The sequence below is a fragment of the Hevea brasiliensis genome, chromosome 5, assembly GCF_030052815.1.
Source record: "Hevea brasiliensis isolate MT/VB/25A 57/8 chromosome 5, ASM3005281v1, whole genome shotgun sequence".
NCBI classification, from domain to species: domain Eukaryota; kingdom Viridiplantae; phylum Streptophyta; class Magnoliopsida; order Malpighiales; family Euphorbiaceae; genus Hevea; species Hevea brasiliensis.
Window position 1 is genome coordinate 91,466,516 of NC_079497.1, and position 6,771 is coordinate 91,473,286.

At 34.8% G+C, this 6,771-nt stretch overlaps 1 non-coding gene across 1 annotated transcript; it reads left to right on the forward strand.

Annotated features, from left to right (window-relative positions):
• Positions 1–4,711: 4,711 nt before the first annotated feature.
• LOC131180314 (small nucleolar RNA R71) lies at positions 4,712–4,818 on the forward strand. The gene has a single exon (XR_009149090.1). It is a non-coding gene; the product is annotated as a small nucleolar RNA R71 (small nucleolar RNA).
• Positions 4,819–6,771: the final 1,953 nt, after the last annotated feature.

A 6,771-nucleotide genomic window follows, 5' to 3' on the forward strand; every position in this document is an offset into this window, starting at 1 on the left:
ATATTCTCATTATTCCTCAACTTGTGCTTTGTAGTGCATAGTTCCTTAAGGAATTTAGCATATTTGGGAACTTGTTTGATCGCATCAAGTAAAGGTATATTCGCCTCCACCTTTCTAAAAGTCTCCAAAATTTCTTTTTCTTGTTCTTCTTTCTTAGTCTTAGCCAACTTGCATGGGAATGGAGGAAGAACAAAATTATTAACCTTATTCATTTTAGGTTCAGTATTTACCTCAACTTCAGAAACTTCAGGAACTTCAGACTCTTTTGCTCCTTGCTTTTTCTTTTTCATTGGCTCATGTGGAGTCTAATTATCAACTTCTTTCCCACTCCGCAACATTATAGCACTTGCATTTTCTCTGGGGTTTATGATTGTTTGTGATGGAAGTTTTCCAGAACCTTGAGCTTCCAGCTTACTCACATATGAGGATAACTAACCAATCAGCCTCTCTATGTTTTGAATGCTATTTCTGGTCTCCTGTTGAAACTGTTGTGTATTGGTAGCCAAAGCCTTAACAATTTCATCAAGTGACATACCTTGATTTGAGGGAGGCGGAGGTAGTGGTGGTTGATTCACTTGTAGTCTTTACTACTGGTATCAGTTTTGCACCAGTTGATTCCCATAACTCAAATTAGGATGATCTCGCCATCATGGATTATAAGTGTAATTCCCTCACTTTAAGTAGTCCGTATATTCTACTGTTGTAATGACTAACGTCTGTTCGGATATCTAGGATGTCAAGAACTACACTCAAATAGAGTGAGGAAGCATAAATTGACTGAATAAAGAAAAAAAAATTTTAGAAATGAAATACAACAGAGTTAAATGAACCAGTACCCCGGCGATGGGTGACCCAACAGGAAGCGACTGTAAAGACAGTTGTCGACCCTATAACCATAGAGGAACCCTGTGAAATAATTTCTGAAATATCAGAGAAGAGTTACGGCACCCTAGGTAGCATTAGAATGCCAAGAAAAGGTTAGGAGAATTTTTAAGATTGGTACAGACATTTTTGGCTCCTTAAGCCAAACAAGGGGCATTTTGGTCATTTCGCCTTCAAAGACGATTTTTGACCAACTTGTACAATTGAGCAAATAAATTATATGACATAAAATGTGTATAAATATTGCTAAAAATTAAATTGAAAATGAGTAGAAAAGAAAATGAATTAAATGGGACTTATGACATCACCATGATGTCATTAAAATGCCTCCACCCAATCACATTGTGACACACACTTACAAACCTAATTAAAAGAGATAAAAATGAGTTAAATTGAGAAAAAAAATTTTCTCCTTATCTTCCTCCTTCAGCCGATTCTCTCTCTCACTCCTCTCACCATTGTTAATCAAACTTCTCACTTAAATCCTTAGCTAATCTTACCCCATAACCCTAGGATCCCTTCACTAAAAATGTTCCCTACACTTTGAGGAAGCTTTGGGCAGCAAAAATTTGAAGAAAAATTGAAGTTTTACAATACCCAAACTTGGTTCCAAAGAGATTAGTGCCATATCCACACTTCTTTCTTTCTTTAATCATTGTTAGTGTAGTGAATTAGTTTAAATTCTTATGAAATTGAAAGAAGATGATAAATAATTGAAGGATCAATTTTTGGCAGCCATGAATTAGAAAAGTGTTTGATGAGTTTTGATGCAATTAAAGATGTTTATGGGTGGCTTTGATGGTGATTATGAGACTTTGAACATAAATTGATGTGTGTGAAGTAGGATTTGAATATTTGAGAAATTTTGAGTTAGGGTTTGAATTAATTTTGGTACCTTGGTGTTATGGCTTGAGATTGATCTTGTTGAGACTATTTTTTGATCATTTGAAGTGTTATGAATGATAAATTGTAGTTAGGAGTAACGAGGATGGAATATTGGGAGTGCTTCTCTTATGCAGGAAATTCTGACCTATGAGTCTAGTGTTTTGTTTGAGTTATAACTGAAGTTGTGTGACTCCAATTGGTGTGAGGCCAATTGAAGGTGAAACTAGACTCAAAGTACCCCATTTTTCATGAAGAAACCCTGCCCAAATTCTACGAAAAATCTTGGTCAATTTACTATCCCAATCTGAATATTCAAACACTAAACCCAGAAAAATGACCAAATGAATTCATTTGGCCATAACTCTCTCTAGACAGGTCCAAATGACCTGAATTTTGTACCATTGGAAATATTAGAAATAGGACTACAACTTTCATTCAGAACACCAAGCCCAGAAATACCTCTAACCAAATAAAATTGTTGACTCAATTTAGGATACCAAACTGACCTGCACCATTCTGCCCAGAAGTTGCTGGACTAAAGCTCACTCGACCAGTATTGGCAAAATGGCCATAACTTGGCCTATAAAAATCCAAATGTAATAAAACCAATGGAAAAAATTTTATAAGACATAGTTCTACAATATTGTTCTTCTGACCAAAACCAAAAACCTAAAGGAACTAGTTCAAATGGTTAGAAAACCTTAGCACATCAAAACCTGGAGTTTGACCAAACTACACTTGATCCCAGAACAGACTTTAAGTCATATCTCCCACTAGGAAACTCTAATTGGGATGAGCCATACTGATATGGAACACTAAGAAACAGGGCTTGAACTTTATTTTGGACATGGTCTTCAAACTATGAACATAAGAACCCTAAAATGGAGGTCAAAGTTACTGACCTGAACCTAGACCCTGAGTACACAGGGTACCTGAGTCCAGGCCAGTGATTTGGCCATAACTAATTCTACAAAATTTGGAAAATTGTAATTAAAATTTCTGAGGGACCATAAGACATAGGGTAATACCTTTTATGGAAAACATTAGGCCTAAAAATGACTGTAATATGTCCAATTAATTAGATAAAGAAAAACTCCAGAATCTGCCTAATTCTAGACCCACAAAAGAGACAGTGAGCCAGTTATGGTTATTTAACTATTACTTGAGTTTTAAAACTCCAATTAATATGATTCAAAAAGGAAAAAAAATACAAGACATAAAGGAACAAATTCTATGAAGAGAGTGTAGCCAAACAGTGGCCACATCTTGGTCAATTTGCCATGTAAAAAAAACAGTGCACTAAATCTGGACCTAAAGAAAGGTCCATAAAATAACTAGGCATATGAGATGAAATGAATTAGAATAAATTATTAAGCATAAAAATAATGTGAATTAATGAAATTATAAATATTTAATAATACCATTCTGTCCTAAGTATGCCTATACTCATTTATATAGCATGGATCGATTGGTATACCAATTAGGGACTACATATTGCAATACTGCCCACAGGGATAATCATTGACAGACAACATATGTCTAAGATGATTGTTCTACTGGCTTTATGCCTGCTTGATGGCCATAGTGACATTTTTCATTATTACTGGCTTATGCCTGCCCACTGGCTTTGTGCCTGATATGACCATCGTATACTGGGTAGACATATGGATATCTAACTAGTATACTCTCATGTATCTAGTCTTTAGAGTCTATCATAGGTTACTTGGGCACAGATAAAGGCAATAAGCCTTAAATATAAATAAGTATATGAGAAAATCATTAATATGAATTTTATAAGACTGAATTTTATATGCACAGAAAAGATCCCTATTAGCTTATTCACTTCCAAAGTTCTAGAAAATATGTAAAAGATTTTAAATACATGAAAATTGATATTTATTTATAAGGTTATATGTGAAATAATTATTTTAAATTGTTTAGTTATTTTTTTCCTTATTTATGCACCACTGATTGTTATGCTTAGCGCGTTGGTTCTTACCACGCATAGGTACTGGAGAGCAGCAGCAGCAGTAGGGCCTAGACCGGACTTGGACCAGATCTGCTACAGTGTGGGTTGTCACCTCATCAATCATTTTGGTAGGGCTCATGTACATACTAGATTTTGCATTTTAGTATTATATGTAATTAAAGGATGTAGATAATTTTGGATTGTATATAAATTATAAATTATTGTATATGTAAACTTTATATGAATGAAATGTAATTTATTTTCTTGAAATTGATAGGAGCATGAGAAATGATATGATGAATGAATAGATGAAATGGTTATGAATTATTTTAACAGGTAACATGAAACCCACCATGCACTAATAGAACAGAGGGGACTCTGTCTGGGTCTGCATAAAAAATGAAATGGGATAAAAAAAAAATTCTACAAGTAAGATAATAAAATTAAATTGATATTAAATTAATATTGTAAACGAAAAGACAGGATAGGGTGCTTCGGCACCTAATGTAGCACGCCTTACTCGGCTACACTGTAAACGGAAGAGGGGTGTTACAATAAGTACTAGAAAAGGGATCATACCTGTGTTGTGGCTGTCCATAATGTCCTACTGCATTAGCATGTTGCATTGATTCATCCTCTTGTAACGCAGGACACATGTCAGTAGCATAACCCAAACCCGAACAAATTCCACATACCTTAACAGTTTGCATGTTCCCTATAGCCAACTGCCGCACCAAAGAAGTTAAATCAGAAATATGTTTCTCAAGGTTAGATGTACTTACCTCATTAACCTTCATAGGTGTGTGATCCATTCTCATTCCAAACTGCTGAGAATTTACTGCCATGTTAGCAATCAGCCTCCTTGCTTCTTCTGGTGTCTTGTCAACCAAAGCTACTCCACTAGCAACATCTATCATACTGCGATCCATTGGTAGAAGTCCCTCATAGAAATATTGAATCAAAAGCTGCCCACTTATTTGATGATGGGGATAGCTTGCACACAGCTTCTTAAATCTCTCCAAATACTCATATAAGCTCTCTCCATTGTACTGTCGAATGCCATAAATTTCTTTTCTTATGTTAGCAACATGGGAAGCAGGAAAATACTTCTCTAGAAATATTTGCTTCATCCCATTCCATGAGTTAATGGATCCAGCAGGAAGGTAATACAACCAATCCTTAGTTTTGCCCTCCAATTAGAAAGGAAAAGCTCAAAGCTTGATTTGATCCTCTGAAACTCCTTGAGGTTTCATGCTAGAATACACAACATGAAATTCTTGTAAATGCTTATCTGGATCCTCACCTGCAAGACCATGAAACTTAGGGAACAAATGGATTAGTCCAGATTTTAACTCAAAAGCAACATTTAAAGCAGGGTATTGAATACACAAAGGCTGTTGGCTTAGATCAGGAGCAGCCAACTCTTTCAAAGTCCTAGCAGCTATGGTTTCGTTTCTAAAATTTGAATCCAAATCTGAATCCGAGCTTAAATCCCTTGGAGATTGGACCCCTTCAGATGTACTTGGAATCTGCTTAGCCTACTTCTAGATCAATGATCAACTCACCAGATTGAGAAGTTCTTGTCATATACAAAAAGAAATCAAAGTAAAAACAAAAAAAAAATGCCTCAAAACCCTAGAAAATGATGGAATTTGGCCTCAAAAGGGTGGGGCCAGAGAATCTGTAGGTCTTGATCAGAATGTCGTTTCCTTTAAAATAGGTATGGGCCGCCCTCCTAATTCAACCAAAATTCTTGATGAATAGTAACACCGTAATATTTTTTTTTTTTGAAAATGTAAAAATAGCAATAACTCACAAACAAAGGTTATACCAGAATATCCTAACACTAAAAATACAAAATCCAATAAATTTCAGTTCCCCGGCAATGGCACTAAAATTCTTGATGGCTGTCGAATCCATTAGAAATTAAATTAACTAAAATTACTAGTTATAAAATATTTTCTGCAATAAGTGATAAATCCAGGTCAAACCTTAGAGACTGAATTATTAAATTTCATGCACTTATGTAATGGAAAAAGAAACAAAGGTTTGGGGGGGGGGGTAATTTGCAATCCAAAGAAGAAATCAAAAATCAAAAATTAAGAACTAAAATTAAATATGAAACTCTCAAATTAAACAAACTTCAGTCTAAGGTAATTCGCATTCCAATGCATTGATTTGATCATAAACAAAAGAAATACAATTATATCTTATTGAATACTTAACGTAGATTTATCAAACAGTGTGGTACAATCCCTAACTTCCCTATACTCATCAATTTGAGCCCAGCACTCTTGTTGACTCTAATTATTAATTGAATTGGTATTAAGCAATCCTCATCAAATTAATAACGGCTTTAAGAATAGGAAGTAGTTAAGCTGAACAACAATTTATGAAACATAAATCATTTAATTCACCTTATTGTTTCCTTAAGTTATTATCAAAAATTGGGATCATAGTCAATAAAACTTAATTGCTACTCATGTTCAATCTTACACAACAATTACGGATTATGAAGATGAACTAGCAATTGATCACATCAAACAATTAACTAATAGGCCTTTTTAGCAAATCATTCAATAGATCAAAGACAATAAAATCAGAAAACAATAGATATTCAAAAAAACATAAATTAATTAAGAACCTGGTCTTACAAATCACGCAAAAGAACTTGAATCCCTTGAACTAAATTAAAAACTTAGCCACTCATGTTCATGGCTTATAGAAAATTAAAGAAGAAAATTGAAGAAATCTAGAATGTGAATGGAGAACGAAGGTCTGATCCCCTTGTGTCGGCTACTGCCTCTTCTATTTATAATAAATGGCCTAGGTTTATGTTTTTAGAGTCCCTAAGGTGTTAAGAGTCTTTTTATCTGTCAAAAACTGCAACTAGAGCAAAATTAGGAAACTGATTGTCGACGGATACACGGCCCGTGTATCAGTACACGGCCCAGGGCCGTGTAACTTACTGGAGCTGAGTGGGTATGTCTTGTATTGGCACAGAAGGTTACACAGGTCTTCAGGAATTACACGGG